A 20,948-nucleotide genomic window follows, 5' to 3' on the forward strand; every position below is an offset into this window, starting at 1 on the left:
TTTGATGGAGGCTGTTAAAAACCACCAATTGATGAACCACCAATAGATGCTTCAGTGAATGATCAGTTTGAGTATGCCAAGTGGTTAAGAATAAAACATATGGCTAAGTATTCTATGCTCCAATCAGTAAATATAGAGACCAAAATTACTCTACAAAGCCTTAAATCTGCATATGATATAAGAGAGGTCATCCATGCTACGTATGGATACATATATGATAAGTGGTTTTATGAGAATGAAATCTTATCAGCCAAGTGTGAAATAATTGTTGAATTTATGAAGAATAAGAAAGGTAAATATGATTTATATGTTCTTATAACCAAGTGGAAAGAGATTTGTCATTCTGAGTTTTTAACTCAGGGTCCACTAACGATGTTTATTCTTTTGTGTAGATGGATGAATATAATGGTTCAAGGAAAGTTGCTAATGAAGTTCATGAAGTGAAAGAGAGGAAAAGAGTCTAGTTCAAGAAAGCGTTGAAGAAAGTCCTTTTATTTTAAAATTCTTTAGTTTTATTAAAAGAAAACTTTATTATTGTTTAAACAATGTTTAGTTTATTTTTCCTTTTAGTTATTTTGAATTGTATTGCATGCAATGACTTTAGAATATTTTATTTATAATTTAATTATTCTTAATTTTTCTTTAGACATGCAATTGATATTCAGATTTTAATGCTTTCATTAAAATGAACGAACGCTTAATAATTCAAAATTATTTAAAGTAGTAAAACCGAGAGGTAACAAAAGACAAAAAGTTTTGAATGAGGATGACACATATCTTTCACATCTTAGACTTGGTCATATAAGTCTAGATAGGATAAACCGGTTAACAAAAGATGGACCTTTGAGAAAACTAAGAGTTGGAACTCTTCCGGTTTGTGAATCTTGTCTAGAAGGTAAAATGACCAAACGTTCTTTCTCAGCGAAAGGCAATAGAGCTAAAGAACCTTTGGAGCTTACATCTGTGGTCTAATAAATGTACAAGCAAGAGGTGGGTATGAGTACTTCGTCACTTTTATTGAAGATTACTCAAGATATGGTCATACTTACTTAATGCTTAGGAAATCTGAAACCTTTGGAAGTTTCAAGAATTCAAAGCTGAGGTTGAGAAGCAGTTAGGTAAGAATCTTAAGACACTTAGATCTAATCGAGGTGGAGAATATTTGGATTTAGAATTCAAAGATTTCTTGCCGGTGCATGGTATCCTATCCCAACTCACAGCGCCAGGAACGCCACGGCAAAATGGTGTTTCTGAAAGAAGAAACAGGACCTTGTAATGGTCAGGTCTATGTTAAGCTACTCTTCACTTCCTCTCTCATTCTAGGGATATGCATTTCAAACGACGACTTACATTTTGAGTGTAGTCCCATCTAAGACCATAAGCAAAACACCATTGGAACTGTGGAATGGAAACAAACCCAGTTTGCACCATTTCCACATTTTCGGCTGGCTTACTCATGCTCTTAGACCTAAATCAGGGAAACTTGATTCGAGGTCTGAAGTGTGCATTTTGTGTGCTATGCTCCACAAACAAGAGGCGGTTATTTCTATAGTCCCAAGGATCAAAAGGTATTTGTTTCCACAAATGCAACCTTCCTTGCACACGACTATATGAATAACTATAAACCTTGGAGCAAGGTAGTTTTGGAGGAACTCACATCTAATAAAATTCCATCACAATCATCTTCATCATTAAATGATAAATGATAAACTGAGGAAACCACTATTCCTGAAAAGGAAATCTCGGTGCAACGTCGTAGTAGGGGGATTGTGAGACAACTTGTTCGCTACGAACATGAGGCACTTATCCTTGTTTCTAATACAAACAAGGACGATCCATAAACCTTTAATATAAGAAATGGATGATCCTGAAAAAGGAGAAATGGCAAGATGCCTTGAACAAAGAAATGTAATCTATGTATTCCAATACTGTTTCGGAACTTGTGAATCCACCTGAAGATGTCAGGCCCATTAGGTGCAAATGGATATACAAGAAGAAAATAGGTGTAGTTGGGAAAGTAGAGACTTTCAAAGCAAGGCTAGTAGCCAAAGGTTATACTAAGAGAGAAGGGGTTGATTATGAAGAAACATTTTCTGTTGTGGCCATGCTTAAATTCATTTGCATCCTCTTATCCATAGCTGCTACCTATGACTATGAGATATGGAAAATGGACATCATTTTTGAATGGATATCATGATGAAAGTATCTATATGGAACAAACAGAAGGGTTCATCAAGAATGGGGTAGATCAAAAGGTGTGAAAGTTGTTGAAATCTATTTATGGATTAAAGCAAGCATCTAGATCTTGGAATATCACCTTTGATGAAACAATTAAAACATATGGCTTCGAATAGAATGTCGACGAAGCATTTATGTATAAATACATCAAAGGAAAAGTGGTGGTTTTCTTAGTTCTTTATGTTGATCTCATTTTTCTCATTGGAAACAATGTAGAGACATTGTCAAACGTGAAGAAGTGGTTAGCTAAAAAGCTCCAAATGAAAGATTTGGGCGAGGCGAGCTATGTTATGGGAATCCAAATCCTAAGGGCTCAGGCTAATTATATAGATAAGGTGCTTGAAAGATTCTCTATGGAGAATTCCAAGAAAGGTCACTTACCGACAAGACATGGAATTTCTCTTTCCAAGGAACAAAGTCCTAAGACACCTCAGGAGGAAGAGGATTTGAGAAAGTATCCATATGCTTCAAAAAATGGGAGTCTAATGTATGCTATGTTGTGTACTATGGCTGACATATGTTATACAATAGCGATTGTAAGTCCTTATCAATCAAATCCTGGTTTTGAACACTGGATTGCAGTAAAGCACATTGTCAAGTGTCTTAGGAGAATGAGAGATGAACCCTATAGGATACACTGATTCTGATTTCCAATTAGACAAAGACAGTCGAAATTCGACGTCTGGGTCAGTGTTCACTCTTGGTGGAGGAGCTGTGGTCTGGAGGAGTATTAAACAATCCAGCATAGCAGATTCAACCATGGAAGCCGAATACATAGCGGCTTGTGAAGCAGCTAAGGAGGCAGTTTGGTTGAGAAAGTTCTACTCTGATCTGGAAGTAGTTCCAGATATGGATAAGCCACTAATCTGATACTGTGACAATAGTGGAGCAGTAGCTAACTCCAAGGAACCAAGAAGCCATAAGAGAGGAAAGCATATAGAAAGGAAATACCATATGGTAAGAGAGATTGTACACCGAGTTGATGTGACTGTTATGATGATAGTGTCGGAACAGAACCTGGCTGACCTGTTTACAAAGACACTTCCTGCAAAGTCGTTCATGGGTCATGTGCGCAATATGGGATTAAGGGAGATGCCTCACTTGATTTGAGGGCAAGTGGGATATTGTTAGGATTTATGTCCTAAAAGCATGTAAATGCATTTTATTGAATTTAATTAAAAGGATGATTTCATTATATTTGAATGTTATAATTATTAATTGAATTATAAATATTATAATATCAAGAAAATTCCTTAATCATTCATGAGAATATTATCTTGTATTAGTACGAGAGAGTTAAGATCATATATAATGAATAAAATAGTCAGTAACATATTAAAGTTTGGAATCTTTAATGAATGGTTACTAGTACGGTTTGCTAAGCATACAATATGTGAGTAATCTAGATTCAGATTACTAATGTGGATATACATCTTAGTAAATGTGTTGTATATAATAGAGATTATATATGACAGGACCGATGAGAATTAATTATCTTTATAAAACTGTCGTTTGGCTTAAAGATTCAATTCTTAACATAATAGAAGATCATTTATAGATTAGTCTAAATTATGAGTATTCATGAACTCCTGTTTGTGTTTATTGGATCTTTTGATTCACTCGTTAAGATATCTTAGTATAATGAGGCTAATGACTTTTGTTTTGGAGATTCAATATTATGGATGGCTGGGAACATGAATTCAAATAATGGAATCCATAATTTCCTAACAGATCGAATGTTTGCTCCCTTAAGGGTTAATTCTGGAAGTGAATGGTTATTGAGCTCAAATCTATAATTTGATTATAGAATAATTATTTGCTAGTGGCTTAATGGTACTAAAGGATCAATATGTAATTAGAATGGTAAAATGGTATTTTTGACGAGCTCTAATTAACAAACCAGTAAATGGAAGACAGAACTACATTTATTGATTATATCAATGGACTACAAGAGAAAACTCTGCAAATATAATTCTATAAATACCTAGAGTGCAATTCCATATTTATAGTGGAGTAATCATGGAATTAATAAATAATATTATTAAATTAAAGAGTTTAATTAATAATCTTGTTTATTGGAGCTTCGTATTATAGGTCCATGGTCCCCATATCACACCTGTCCTACACTATTAAGGGTAAGGATGTCAAAAGAAAGATTTTTAGAGAGAAGGACTTAATTGCAAAGGAATTAATTTTCTAGGACAAGGAAATAATTATGTGATAGTTAAGGGTAATTGATTAATAATGAATTAATCCATTATTTAACTATATAGCTTTTCTTTTGAAAAAACTATAGGTTGAAATTATAATATTAATCTTGTTTGAATTAATATATATAGAGAGAATAATAAATATCTTATTTAGAATATGATATTTATTTATTTAATTTAAAACTGCTATTTTAAGATGAATTTAATTTTGAATTAAGTGATATTTAGATTGGGATAAATATATTTCCTTAAAAGTTGATTAAACAATCAAATGAGAAAAATTAGGGAAATCCTAATTGATGTGGGAGACACACTCATTGTACAGTGAGTGTGGCACCACACTCATGGATTCCCCATCTCTGGATTTGAATTTTGAATTTAAAATTATTTGTTTAATCAGTTATTTAATTGTTCTTTTTTAAATATGATTTAAATAAATAATTAAATATAAATATCTGATCAGTTTTAATTTGAATTTTATTTTTAATAAAATAATGATTAATTATTTTTATAAATCTTATAGTACGATACTTTCAGATAAGGGTTTTTGATTAAGGAATTTTTAAGCGATTAACATTAGATTCTCTCTCTCTATGAAAAGCGATAGTTTTCCTAAACCTGAAAACTATTCAACTCCTCTTCTCTCAGTCAAACCTCTCTAGAGCTCATGTGTTGAGTAAATCTAGATAGTCATATAAATCAATATTTTGAATCCTACGTACCCACACACATCCTTGTGTGTTTGAGGAGTGGTTTGGAAGATCAAGGTGTGAGCTTTCATAACACCGGATAGGAAGATCATTGATTTTATACAAAAAGATTCAAGGACACTTGATAGGCTACAATAGGTAATCCCTGATATGTTTTGTATGTGATTTAATATTTATATATGTGTATGATTCTGGCTTGTATTAATAACTATTAAAAGGGTCCATATATTCCGCTGCGTACTTCTAATTTGATCATTTAATACCCTAAAGTTGATTATTCTAGGCTCGTTGTGAAGTTATCTCACCATTTTAATAGCGTAGACTTGAGGTAAGGAAGTTAGCTAGGATTTTTATGAGTTTATGTTGACTATATGAGATGTAATGTTATGAGATGAGTTGCTTGTATGTTGTATGAAAAATAGAGGTTGTTGGCGTGCTAAACACGACACAACAAATGAGTTACTAAGGTATGACGTAACTCATAGGGCAGATGCGCCGAGATTATTCTAGGACCAGAGCTTCTGAATAGCTCACAGAGGAGGATTTTCTGGTTTATGCTTTACTGGTTACCTCATATAATTGTTTGCCTTATTTGTTATAATGAAATATTCAGATAAAGTGTATGAGATTATGATATGATTATGATATACTATGTTGTAAGCTTATGTACGATGAGAATAGTCTTGTATTGTGCTTATGTGAATTGTTGTTTCTTGTTTGTACTTGCTTCCTGGGCTTTTAGCTCACCCCTTACTTTCCCTCTTTAAGGTAGGAAATAGGGTCTCTCAATTGGCACACATGGTGATGTGGGGCGATCCTGGGTCTGAGTATGTATGTCATGGGGCTCTGATGGACAGAAATCAATCTAGTTAATGCCAATAACATTTTATGGAGTTTATCTATGTTTTCTTACAATTAAAGTGAGACTTTAAACTTTTATTTTAAATTTTCAGAAAAGACATTATACTTTTATTTTTAAATAAATTGGTCCATATTGCATGTTTTGTTAAGACCCCACTCAACCTTTTTCATAAATATGATACTTTTCTTAATAGTTACCAAGTAATCAATGTTTGAAAGATAGTAGTAAAGGGCGTTGTTACAAGATTCCAAGATCTAGAAGCTTGTTTGAGTCCATAAATTGACCTAAGAAGCTTGCAAAACTTTTCCTCTTGACCTTTTATTTTCAATCCTTCTAGTTGAGACATAGAAATGGTCTCGTCAAGATATCCATTCAGAAATGTTGTCTTAACGTCTATTTTCCATATCTCATCATCCATGCAAGCAGCTATGGGAAAGAGTATGCGAATGGTTTTAAGCATGGCCATAGGAGGAAATGTTTCTTCATAATCAAACCATTCTCTTTGAGTGTAACCCTTGGCTACAAGCCTAGCTTTGAAAGTGTCCACTTTCCCATCCGTTCATCATTTCTTCTTGAATATCCATCTACAACCAACATGTTTAACATTTTCAGGAAGATCTTCAAGAGTCAAGACAGAATTGGAATACATTGATTTCATTTCCAGGTTCATGGAAACTTGCCATTTTTCTTTGTCAAGATGTTTCATTGCATCTTGATATGTCAATGGATCATCTTTGTTTGTGTTAGACACAAGCATTCCCACTTTGTGTTCATAAACATGCAGGATTTTTTAAACGACCTTCTGCAAGGAATGTCGAGCATACCCTTTCCAAAGCATAAGGAGAAATAGCGTGAAAGAGAGGAAAGCACTATCCCCGTAGACGATGGGAGATCCTGACTTTCCACTAGCAACACTCCCTAAATAAAGTACCATGAAGGACCTAGGCCGGCGAAATACCCCCAGGAGCAATGGCGGAAGGACGATGCTGGTCGTAAGAATGAAGTTGAAGTCCCCTCTAAGGAGGCGCCCCCTGAACTAATAGAAAAGCTCAATGGGAGGAGGTCAGAAGTAAGGATGACACCTTCTATGGCCCCTTCGAAGGGAAGGGAGAAGAGAAAGGCCAACCCTACTGTAACACCCTACTTCCTTAGAGCCATTACTAAGTGAGTTTAAAATGTGCAGTTAACTCGCTAATCGAGGTTTTAAGACAAAAGTGTAGCTAAACCATAAACAAAGTCACATAATTTGAGAATATATCCATTCATTGAAAACTATAAAGCGTTTAACATTTGGGATCCCAAAATACTGTTTAGCAATATTTACAACTCAAAAATATAATTAAAGTCGACTAAACGACAAAATTAGGTTTAATACAAGCATCTCCCAAATAGCCTTGGCCATGGCAGCCAGGCAGGCCAAACATGTACGCGTCGCCTCACGCTCTCCGTACTCATGGTTGGCCAACTTTCCCCTTGCCCTTACCTGCACCATAGAGCACTCGTGAGCCGAAGCCCAGCAAGAAAACTCAGACAAGCAAATAACATATGCATAGCTATCATTCAGCATTCAATTAAACCGCTTACGGGCTAAACACATACTGTAACGCCCTGGATATCCAAGACCGTTACACTGTGTGTTTATAAAGGTGCTAGACGTGCTAATCAAGTCATTTAATTAAAAACGTGTAATTGAAACTATAGTGGAACTAGGGTTTAAAGATTTTGGTCTCAAAAGCCGCATTTCTTATAAATAACATTTTCTATTTACACGGGATCCCAAAAATAATAAGATTAGAACCATTTACAAAGATTCAAGATTTAAATACAGTAATTAGCCATTCTAAGGCAAAACAGACTGTTAGGTATTCCATTTCCTGATCCACTCCTCAGCCATGGCGGCCGAACAGCTGGTTATGTACATTCAGCCCCGCAGCTCTCCATCTCAGGATTGGTCCAACTTGCCTTTGTCTTTACCTGCACCACATAGCACCCGTGAGCCAAGGCTTAGCAAGAAAACACAACAGCAGAGCATAATCAATCAACAGACAATCCAATATCTCATATCACATAAACATGTTCTCAACAGTCTAAGCATCCATGGTAATCAATTATTCAGCATACAAAACATATCATTTCATATCAATAGTCAATTCACAGATGATAACTAGGGTTAGCGCCCTTAGGCCGCACCCTTTGTTTATCCCACTGACTCCAACCCACTTAAACCGAGCTCAGTGAATATTAAGCTGTCCTCGGCTACCAGTCGCCAAGCCGCTCCCTGTGCACAAATATTGTATACGACACCCTTAGGCCGTTTATCACATGTCTCATGGCATAATACCATCTATGACATTATATGTATTTCAGGAGCACTTAGTCCCATCACAAACACATAACTGGGTGCAGTTTTCTTACCTTTAGATTCGCTAGCTTCGTTCGCTTTGATCCTCAAGCACGATCCCTCTTGATCCCTAGCGTATACCTAATCACAACCATAGATCAGAATCATCACCAAACCTCAAGTCCAAAACCTAACCTCGGGACCAATCCCGAGCCCTCGGGAAGCCCTAATTCCACCAAACGGGTGGTGGAATCGAACCCCGAACCCCCGGGCAAAAACCCATGAAAATAACTCAAAAACCCCTTTCTAGAAACATGGTAGCGCTACAGTGCTCTAAGGAGGGTGCTACAGTGCTAAAAACAGAGCCCAAAATCATCCCAGGGTAAATGGCCTAGCGCTACAGCGTCCAAAGGCTAGCGCTGTTGCGCTAGTCACAGAACAACAAATGCTGTTTTTCCCTCCTTTGACTTTCCCCGAGCCAAACCTTACCAAAAATTCTCCAAACTTCAACCAAACTTAGAATCAAGATTACTAAAATGTCTAACTCATCCCAAGCACCCCAACCATACAAAACTTAAGCACATGCACCCCTAATCAAAGATTTCACCAGAGCTGAACCTAGAATTCAAAAACTCAGCAAAACAGCCACTGAAACCACAAAGTTCAAACTAGAATCCCTTACCTTTCCTGGATGAGTTTAGCCTAGGTTTTCCTCCTCACAAGTTTGATCTTATCCTCCTCAAACCCTCAGCCTCAACTCCTAGGATTCCCACAGAACTTTGCTTAGAAAAACAACTTAAAACAAATACCAAAAACTGAGTGTTAACCTTAAAATCTTACCTCAGGTGGATGGTTTGTTCTTGCTAAATCCCCACCAATTCTTCCAGCTAGATCAAAGACCTTAACCTCAAGCTTCTACTCTGATTCTCCTTATGTTTCTGCCCCAAAAGTCCTCAAGAGATGGTGAAGAAAACTTGAACCGAGAGAGGGAAGGGTAGACTTCCAATTCCCTTTCTTTCCTTCCTTTTCTTTCTTTTTCTTTTCTTCAGAATTCCAGCCCTTTCTACAAATTCCACTAAGTATAAAGCCTGATAATACTTATCCCTTATAAGCCAAATGACCCATTTGCCCTCCCCTTTATTTCTAACTCTTTTAATCCACCTAGGGGCATTTTGGTCATTTCACCCAATTCCCACTAATTCCTCGAGTGTCTCTAATATTTACCGCTTACTTCCCGACACCTAACCAAACACCAACTATATTCTCCAATATCAAAATAGACCCCAATATATTCTCTAAATTCTCATTTGTACCCCCAAGCTCGCCTCGAGCCAGGTATAAATCCCCGCCGTGACTTTTCGATAAACCACTCACTAGGATCGTCTCGAATCACAGATCACAAATATATCCACATAATAATGTGGTCTCGACAATTTATCACATATATATACAATTATGCCCTCAACGGGCCAAAACTTACGATTATGCCCTTCTAACCTAATCAGGGCTTACATGCATACTAATACACATAGTCATGCATCTCAGATATTCAAATAGTCATATAACACACTTTTAATCATTAAATCACATAGATTCCAATTATGCCCTCCCGACACACTAATCAAGGCCCTTAAGCCTTATTAGTAAATTTGGGTCATTACACATATGACCATGCCGTCCCAGATGCTTTACCAGGCCCTGGGTTCGTGGTCTACACTGTGAAGATATCCCAGGTATCCTATAGGGTCTTGCCCTGGAAACTCGCACCTCGTGTGCTAAACGCTGCTCCTGGCCCCTTGCCTTACTCGGCCTTCGCCGTTCCCAGCTCTTGCAGTTTATTCACATATATGCACACATAGCATAACTAAAAAAATACTTAATCACGTGTAAACATAATCAATGGGGCTACGCCCTGCAACACAATCATATAGGGCCGTGCCATGCAATACAAACTATAGGGCCTCGCCTTGCTCTACGGGCACAACAATTTTCTTACCTGTGTCCCAAGATTTCCAAGAAGCGATGTCCCGAGCACAGTCCCTAGTCTGACCCTCGCTGAAACCCTCAATTTGATAACTTGGCCCTGAGCTAATCCTCAATCACAGCCAGCTTCAATTCTAAGCTTGATCTTCAAAGTTCCCCCCTAAGTATGGTTTAGAGAAAGAGAGAGAAAAGAGGATGCTTGGGTCGGTTTCCCTTAGTTTATGAACACATCTTTTGTTTGTTTTTTCTTAACTTAAGTCTCTAAGGTTACCTCAAAGGCTCGAGGTACCAAAACGTCCCCGAGGGCAAAATGGTAAGTTTCCCCAATATTCCCTCCTAAACGTTCTAACTTCAAATATATCTCCAAATATTTATTTTCATAACCCGATAACCCAATAAAACGTCTAATGCCTGAAATGCCCCTCGACTCGCCCCGAGTCGGGTATTCGACCTCGTTGCGATTTTCTAGCTAACCGCTCCCTAGGACTGTCTCGGATTGTGCAACACAGATATATCACAAATATATCACATTATTCACAAGTATTACATTTATTACATTTATGCCCTCAATGGGCTAAAATTACAAACATGCCCCTAATAACCAAACGGGCCCCACATGCACATTTAATTCACCTAAACATGCATCTTTAATCACATACTCACCAAAATTTCACATATTGTAATAACAAATCACTTATTGCCCTCCAGGCATGCTAATCAAGGCCCTAAGCCTCATTAGCAAATTTGGGACGCTACACCTACTGAGCTGAAGGACTCCTTGAATAGGAGGCGATAGGAGCTAGACACCGAGATGAGGAGCTTTCGGAGCAAGATCGCACAACGTCTGGGGGGAACATTACCAATGAAGAGTTCGACTACACGACACCCTTCACGCGAGAAATCTAGTTTGAACGACTCCCGACTATCTTTAAAGAACCTCATATGATCACATATGAGGGAACCTCGGACCCCAAGTACCACTTGGACACTTTCAACGATTTAATGAAGCTGAGATGGATTAATGGTATAGCAAGGTGTCACTGTTTCGTTGTCACGCTGAAAGGGCCTGCATACAAGTGGTTCAAAAGGTTGAGGCCGGGGACCATTAGGTCATGGCAACAATTTTCCGGCGAGTTTCTCCAGGAACATCACGCTGTGCGTGATTACACCTTGCCAGGCCCCAGCCTCGCTAATGTGAAACAAGGAGAAGAAGAAAGCTTGAAGATCTATATCCATAGGTTCAATATAGAGGTAGCCAAAGTAGGAAGCCTAACTCGTGGGGAGTTAAAAATGGTCGTTACAACCGAGGTACGCCCGGGTAGTAAGTTGTGGGATAACATGAATGACTTAGATGATTTCTAGGAATGGGCACAAAAGTAAATTCGTGTTGAAGATGGCCACGAGAACCTGAAGGCATCACTTATCAAGCCCTCAGCCCCTAAAGGATCGAATGACGCAAAAAATAAAAGAGTGTACGAAGGGCCAGGAGATGACCACCAGAGGAAGCACAAACATGGAGGTAATCCTAGGAAAACATCCCACACCTTCTACACTGACCTACATATACTAGGGAGCATATCTTCGTAGCGAATGAGAATCAGGTCCCCTTTAGGAGACCCCCACCAATGAAGAGAGATCGGTCAAAGAGAGATCCCGGAAAATACTGTCAGTACTATAAAGACATTGGCCAGACAACGACAGAATGCACTCATTTAAAGGTGGAAATTGAAGAACTCATACGCAGGGGGCACTTGGGTAGATATGTCCGAAGAGAAAATGAAAGACCAAATGATCGACCACCCTCGCCACGAGCACAAGAAGTAGCCCCAGAAGTGCAAGGAGAGGTGAGGATGATCTTCAGAGGACCCGAATTTAGAGGAGAATCGAGAAAGGGGTGAGATAGATACGCCAAGGAAGCTAGACAAAATCCACCCCCTTGCATGCTAAGCTTAGAGCAACGACCCCCAAAAAACTTTAATGGGGAAAATGACTCAATAACCTTCACCGAAGAAGATGTACGGGGTGTGCATTTTCCGCACAATGACCCCTTAGTATTAAGTGTATAGCTGGCTAACATGAAGGTGCATCGGGTTTTGTTAGAGAATGGGAGCTCCGTAGACATCCTATATCACCCGACCTTAGAGAAGATGGGACTGGGCATCAGGAACCTAAAACCCTGCAACACCTCCCTGTATAGGTTTACAAGAGACTCGATATAGCCCCTAGGCACAATCGAGTTAGCCATCACCATGGGAGAGTCGCCCAGACAAACAACTATAATGATGAACTTTGTCATAGTAAGCTGTTCCTTGGCCTTCAACGCGATATTAGGGAGACCCTCCCTGAGAGAATTGAAGACGATAACCTCAGTATACCACTTGACCATAAAATTGCCAACTCCTGGGGGTTAGCGAGCGTGAAAGGGGAACAGAAAGAAGCAAGGGAATGTTATAACACGTCCCTCCGCATAGTCATGAGATCACTAGAACCTATGGCGATGGTAGTGCATGGGAGCACGAACCCACGTGAGTTCAACCCCAAAGTTACTGAGGAGATTAGAATCGATGGTTGTGCATACACGCTTGAGAGGGAACATCGGGTAAAGCTCCACTTTTAGTATGATAAATCAAAAGGGTTACCATAGTTAGCCTCCCAACATAGTTATGAGTCCTCCCCTTAAAAACAACTATGAATTAGAAGGGTAACGTAGATGACATGATATGTAGTAAGAACAATGTTGCCATAGATACCTATGTACTCTACTCATTTTTAATGAATATGTTTTTTATTGGCATGTCACACTCCTCATTTACGTGAGCACGTATCTAACTCTCGTGTACCTATCACCGATTGGAATTATCAAAGTGCATGAGCAAAATGATCAAAGTGCCCGACGAGATAAATCCTGCCAACCACTTGGGGGCAGAGTATACAGCCAAAGGGTCCTTATAAAATAAAAGAGAGGAAATAAGGAAGAAAACCTTGCAAGGCATCTCTTGAGTTCGCAAGGATTAACTACCCTTTTTAACATCAAGAGGGTCAAAAGGTCCTACAGGAAGAGCCTCCTAGTAAAGGCTGATACCTCCAAGAGAGGAAGGGCCTTTGGAAGAGCATCCACCAATAAGCCTAGAGTGGCCACCAAGCCGTCTAGCCAAAAAGGGTCCTAAAAGAGATCCTTGTAAAAATAGTACTATGCATAATGACGAGAAGGACGCTTGTCGCAAGAAATAACAAGTGCACACAAAAATATATAAAAGGATGGATAGAACTCAAAGGGTTAACATATCCTTACAAATACAATCAAGGTGCACCAAAGAGACCATCACTACCAGTCCAAATAAAGTATCAACGAGTTATTAGAAAAAAGAGAGACCTATTGAACCCCTTTGGCTCCTGCATACAGGAGTGGGCTCAAAAGGACCTCAAGCATAAAGAAATGAAAACAAATGATCACACACACACACACACACACACACACACACACATATATATATATATAAGAAGAAAGTTGTGATAATGTTGTAGGATAAAGTTGGCATCAACCACAACAGGACTTAAAAAAGTTCCTGAAAAAGAAAAAAAATACAGGAGAAACCTCTCCGGTATAATAAGGCTCGAGTGAGCATACAACCAAATCGAAGTGAAAGAAAAAAACTGCAGAAATGAAATCTCAAGGCCTCCTTCCACGAGCATTCCACTCAGCCACCTTGGCAACGACATGGTCACCAAAGGAGGAGAAGTCGAAACTAGGATTCTGCCTCCACATTCCATAAAGGGTGCGCTCTACGGACTTATATTCGACCTCCACAAAATTAGCCTCTAGGAGAGTGACCCTCTCCTGCAATGCCTCAACCTTAGCTTCCGCTCTCTTCTTCTTTTTGGACGACGAAGAGGCTTTCGCCAGGGCTTTCTCTAGCTTGAGGTTGACATCGACAAGCTGTCCCTCATGCTCTTGAACTCTGATCGCTAGATGATCCCTTTCATCGTTGGATGAAGATAGGCCCTGTGCCGAGTCGACAAAGCGTTGAGCCACTAGAGAAGATTGGAAGGAAGAAAAAAGTGAGCAAATATGGAACCCAAAACACAAAAAAGACCAATGTAAGACGCATGGACTCACCCAAGTTGTGGAGTGCACAAGAGTCTCCCCAAGCTCCGCCATGGTAAAATTCTCGAGACCTTTTCACTCGGTCTCGGGGATACCCTCGGCAACTCGGGCATACCTTTGCACATAAGGGGCTGACGTGAGACCCATCTAGGACGTCCCCTCCAAATCAGGAGTGCCTGGGTGAGCAGGGATAGATGACCCACTCATCGAGCGAGGACGAGGTGCTAGAACATTAGAAAAAGGGTTCCTCGAATGGCCATGACTAGCGAGAGCATAAGGAAGATTATCAAATTCATCGGAGAAAGGCAGAACAAAGTGCCCTTGCATGGTCTGTGGACCATGGGAATGAGCGGTCGTGTCGCGGTCCATAGGAGCAGAAGAGAGGCACCCCTGAAGGATGGAGATAATCGAGCTAGACGTTTAGATTCGAGGGAAACCTCCTCAGGCACCCATTTGACATCACCCTCGTCCGAGTGAGGTTCTGTCAGAGTTCTCTTCTTCTTTCGCTCAGAAATGTGCCAAAGCAGGTCGGGCTCTGAAACCCTGGATAGACCATAGTGATTGAGGTTAGCCACAGTAAAGAGGTGGGCAGTCATTTTCATTGCAGGGTCTGCATCAAGGAAGACATCTACTGGCACCGTCTCCGGCTCAGGAACGTTGGGGGTACTGAAGCTCTCTGAACAATCAACTTAGTTATCAATATGAGTATAAGTTCCAAAATAGCATACTCAACATAAAAGGAAATACATGAAGTACTTACTTGGAGATGAGCGGAAATTTCCACGGACGGAAAAGGGACCTTTCACAAAGAAAAAGTACTGCTTCCATGAACCCGGGTTAGAAACGGAACCCTCTATCAAGGAGACCCGAGAATTGGCTTTTTGTAAAATATAGAAGCCTTTAGATTTAGGGGTGGGCATGAGATTGTACATAAAATGCACCTCCTAGGCTGTGAGAGCGCGACCGTTAAGCTTCAAGAACGCCATATACAGGCAGCTTAAGATCAACTAGCTATTGGGTGCCAGCTGAAGCGGAGCAAGGTTGAAGTGATTCAGGACCATGAAGAAGAATGGGTGTAAGGGAATGGTGCCACCCGCCTTCAAAATATGTTCGCTCATAGTGACATAGCCCTGGGGGGATGGGGGGGCGGGGGGGGGGGGGGGGGGGGGGGGGGGGGGGAGGTTATAAGCCCGACACTTGTTGGAGGGTACATACAACTTGTACTCTTTGCTAATGTGGTATTTCTCGGACAAATCTAGCAGCCTGTTTTCTGAAATGTGGGAAATGATGATGGACGCCAATAAAGGACTGGAGTCCGGCTTCTCAGGAGCGACCTGTCGTCTCATTCTCTTTGACATGTCTATAAAACCAAGGGAAAAATGTGAGGTTAAAACAGAGCACTTTACCCTACATTTTCTTCTTCTTGCGTGAGTTTTCCACCGGGACATTGGGTGTGGAAGCATCAAACACGGGTGGATTAAGGACAAGGGTTGAGGGGAACCAAGGGTGACCTTGGGGCTACTACAGGGAGAATACGGGGCTGAGGGTCCCGGAGGGACGTTTCCCTCCATGAACTCTAGCTCCATTCATAGGTCAAAGAGGTTCACTCTAAGGCTTGTAATGTGATCATTAAGATCAAAGGAGAAAGGGACTCCATCACCCCTCAAAGCTGAATCTATCTCACTCTCCACCACCCAAATTTTATGCCTAAGCTCGGCCATGTGTTCAAGGTGACATATACGGGCCCTCCTCAAGGTGTCATAGTTTTGGTAAGGGTTGTTTTCGGGGGACTCTGAGTCTGAGGACAAGTCTACAAACTCGACCCCCAGAGGAACGCTAGACGACCCCTCACATGCCATAAAGTCGCGTCTCGCTGGTGATATGGGTGCAAGTGTATGTGGAAAGTGTACTGCAAAACACAAATGAATAAACTCAAAACCTCTAGACACAAGTGCTCGAAATAACCAATTCCGGGGTGCAAAGGTGGGTATATGTGAAATGGGTGCATATACATAAATTAGCTCATGAGGAACTCCGGCTGAGACACCCCTTCCTAAGTAACGCTAATTTAGACCCATTAAGCACAAAAAAGGGTGAAGGCGTACCTTGAGCGGGTAAAGTCACGCACCATCGCAGCTGCAGAAATACCAGGGGTCGAAAGTACACGCCTCCAAAAAGAAAGGAGATAGATGTTTTAGTCTCCTAGCACATATACAAACATTTATATATATATAAAAAAAAAGAGAGAAAAGAAAGACAATGTGCCCTTGTGAGGGATACAAACACTCACCTCTTGGAAGCTTTGATAACAAAAGCACGACCAAGCTAAGAGGAGTAAGTGTAGAAATTATCCTTGAGAAGAAGACCTATTTATAGGAAACTCAAACTCATCTTAACCAGTGAATTCAATATTTGATGTATGGTTATGAATGACGTCAAATAACTGCATTGGGATTCGTGAAGCCAAATGATAGGTTTACATTTATCCTTAAGGAATCACGAGGATCACCATCCCAAAGTGTGTTACTTAACACCACCAAGGCAAAGAAACACACTAACACCATAAGGGGCTCGAAGGCTCCATTACAAAAAGTTTACCTGAGCACCTAAACGCCCTCCCCATAGACTGGGGGGGCAAGTGTGGATGCCAAAATTCTGCTTGAATGAGACCCCCACCTCGTGGCCCTCAAAGTATAGGCTTGGGATGGAAATAACCCTTTATACCCTTGCGTCTCGCGCCAGGGTCTCGCGAACACTGCCTTTGCCATGCCCATGCATCTTGCGCCAGGGCCTCACAGACACCGCCTCGGCCACGCCCCTATGTCTCATGCCAGGGTCTCACGGACACTGCCTCTGCCACGCCCATGCATCTCGCGCCAGGGTCTCGCAAACACCGCCTTAGCCATACCCCTGCATCTCGCGCCAAGGCCTCGCAGACACCACCTCGGCCACGTCCCTACGTCTCACGTTAGGGCCTCATGGAAACTGCCTCAGACACACCCCTACTTCTCGCGCCAGGGCCTCACGGACACCGCCTCAGCCACGCCCCTGCGTCTCGCGCCAGGGCCTCGCGGACACCACCTCGGCCATGCCCCAGGGTCTCGTGCCAGGGCCTCCCGGACACTTCCTTGGCCATGCCCCTGCATCTTGCGCTAGGGCCTCGCGTACACTGCCTCGACCACGCAGCAGTGTCTCGCGCCCTATAGGTGCCTCGAGAGGTCATCGTGCCTTGGCAACTCGGGAGGCGCCTTGTACACCTGCCTTACCCATCTACCTAGACACAAGGGCCTCGCCGCCCATCTCGCCTGTCTACCGTGATGTCGCTCACGTATAGGGCCATATGCCATTTGCCAGAATGTACCTAGCTAAAGGCATGCCTTGCCATAGGCCCATAAGCCTCGCTATGCGAGACGTCGCGCCTTGCGCTCAAGGGTCCATGTGAGACCCCACATCTTGCCGGGATGAAGACCCACGAAAGGCGCCTTGCCTCGTCATATACGACCTATGCATCGCATAAGAAGCCCTACTTATCCCCCCTAGAGTAGATGCCACCAGCGAGGCACATCTTCAATGCGACTTCTCATAAAACGTAAAGTCTAAAACTTCCCGAGTATACATATGAGGAGAACTAGTAAGGGCCCAACCATCATTTGGTACGAAGCTAGAATTGCAGAAGGTGGCTATTTATGTTACTCATGATGGCTTGGAAACTTTCCCACACATAGCAAAATACAAGGAAGCTTGGAGAAAAGAAGTGTCTTGGAAATGTAAGAAGGACCATCAGGTACGAGGCACGCATACGGGTACGAGATGTACGATCCTTAGGAAGACAAAGGCGTGACTCTAACATCCATATCCAACAAGTAGTGGTGGTACGAATTAGTACGAGATGTGGTGGCATGACCTGCATGCCTCTGACCATCTATCAACATCGACACCACAACCCCCTGCTCCATCATGACCCGTGCCACTACCATGACAGTGTACCCAAGTACCTTTTTGTCCCCTGGGACCACCTTGTAGTCGAGGCCATTAGAGCCAAGTTGTAAATAAACTTCCACCCCTCAAACTAAGGGGTTGGAAAATTCTTGTAATGCCAGGATATTCGAAGAGAGATATACGTGTTTTGTTTCATTACTCTCCTGTCATTGTTCTCTGAGTCCCCATTAGTTTCCTAAGATTATAAGTTCTTGGTTAAGTCTTTGAATTTCCTGACCTTAATTCGTTGACGAGTTCTCACCATCAACATAGTCATATTCAAGAAAAGTAGCATTTGTTGATACAAATATTTTATTTTCTTTAGGACTATAGTATATACCACCTCTAGTCTCTTTGGAATATCCCACAAACATGCACAATTCAGTGCGAGATTCCATCTTTCCAGTTTTTCCTTTTAGCACGTGTGCTGGACACTACTAAATGCGAAATGGTGTAAACTAGGTTTAATACCATTCCATACATCTAACTGTGTCTTTTTGATAGACTTGGATGGAAAAACATTCAATATGTACATTGCAAATTGAATTGCATGGCCCTAGAATGATAGTGGCAATGATGAATAGTTCATTATTGATTTAACCATGTCTAATAACGTCCTGTTCCTCCTTTGTGAAACACCATTTGCTGTGGCATTCCAGGTACAGTGAGTTGGGATTGAATTCCAATCTCATGCAAGTGATCCTTGAATTCATAATCCAAGTACTCTCCTCCTCGATCAGATTCAAGAACTTTCAGTGATTTACCTAATTGATTTTCAAATTCAGCCTGGAATTCTTTAAACTCTCCAAAAGTTTCTGATTTATTTTGCATCAAATATAGGTAACAATATCTTGAATAATCGTCAATGAAGGTGACGAAATATTCAAAACCTCTTCTCGCTTGGACATTAAGTGTTCCACACACATCAGGGTGTACGAGTTGGAGTGGTTCTATGGCTGTTGAACCTTTTTCAGAGATAGGTCTTTTGGTCATCTTGCCTTCCAAACAAGATTCACAAAGTGTAAGAGAACCAACATTTAGTTTTCTTAAAGGTCCCTCCTTTGCTAGTCTGTTAATTTTATCCAAACCAATATGCCCCGATCTCAAATTCCATATATATATGTTTCACTGTCAGAATCAGTCTTTTGACGTTTAATAGACCTTGGGTTTGAAACTTGAAATATTTCAGAGTTGTATACAGATCTCTCCTTTGCCTTAAGTTTATACAACCCATCATTAGATAACAATCAAATTATTATTGAAAGAAATATTAAAACCTTGTTCATGCAATTTAGAAATAATAAAGTTCCCAATTAATAATCACATTACTGATCATAAACTAATTTTTTTTAAAAGTTAGTTTTCTTGTACTAAATAGAAATAAAACATATCTAAAACACAATTAAAGAAATAATATTGTTCAAAATAACAATAAATTTCTAAAACTAATGACAAGCCTTCCGCTTCTTATTTGATGTCGATGCCTTCCCTTTAGAAGTTGACTCTTTTGGAGGAAGAGCCATCATTTCTTCAAGGAACATAATTTTTTTTTAGAATCATGCATTATAACATTTATAATGTTAATAAAACACCAATCACATTAGTGTAAAAGTAAAGACAAATCTGAATTAATCTTCTGTGTCCTTTTTCACTAACTCCATTATATTTGGAGATCTAATATCTTTATGAATCGTATGCCACAACTCATACGATGTCTTGATGTGTTCGTACTTGTCTTTGTACTATTTTGGCAGGCTTTTGAATATACAAAACTGTCCCATGTGATTATCCTTTAACCATTTGGTATATTTTTCATGCATGTTATAGATATGATCTATATGTGGCTCTTCAAGTGGTGGTTGACACACAATATAAGATATCCCAATTTCTCTTAGAATGTACAAGACACAGACGTGCCAAATGTAAATTCTTTTGGGATCAAAATCAGCATTTTCTAGAGTATAGTCAATTTGTTGAGAGAGATAATGAGACATTATTTCTTAAATAAATAAATAATATCACAAAATGGATTCAACATATATTATGAATATCAGTATGTTTTTGGAATAGTACATATGATGCATGAATGCAACAATTTTAAATAACACATAAAAAAAAAATTACTAACTTCACAATAAATTAATTTGAAAATTAATGGACCAACTTCAGGGTAGGTCAGACTAATCTCAAATTAAATTTGAGCCAATTCTCAAATCCATAAGTGAAAACTTAAAATCAACTATTTTCTCTTTTGACTTACGAACAACCTCTAGTTTGGTTAAGATTAACTAGTCTGCTCGAAAACCTAGTTAACCTTTGTTAGTGTAACCCATTATTTTAGATTAATGACTTAATTTAAGAGTGTGTCTTAGGGTCGGTCAAACTTCAAATACACCATTTGATCCGGTTATTTAAAGAAGTTAACCTTGAATAATAACACATTCAGAAACCTTCCTTAGGGGGATGCAAACAGAGGTGCCTCGAGGCCCATTCCATGAAACATCGGTGTTAACTAATAATG

The sequence above is a fragment of the Humulus lupulus genome, chromosome 5, assembly GCF_963169125.1.
Source record: "Humulus lupulus chromosome 5, drHumLupu1.1, whole genome shotgun sequence".
In the NCBI taxonomy this organism is placed as follows: Eukaryota; Viridiplantae; Streptophyta; class Magnoliopsida; order Rosales; family Cannabaceae; genus Humulus; species Humulus lupulus.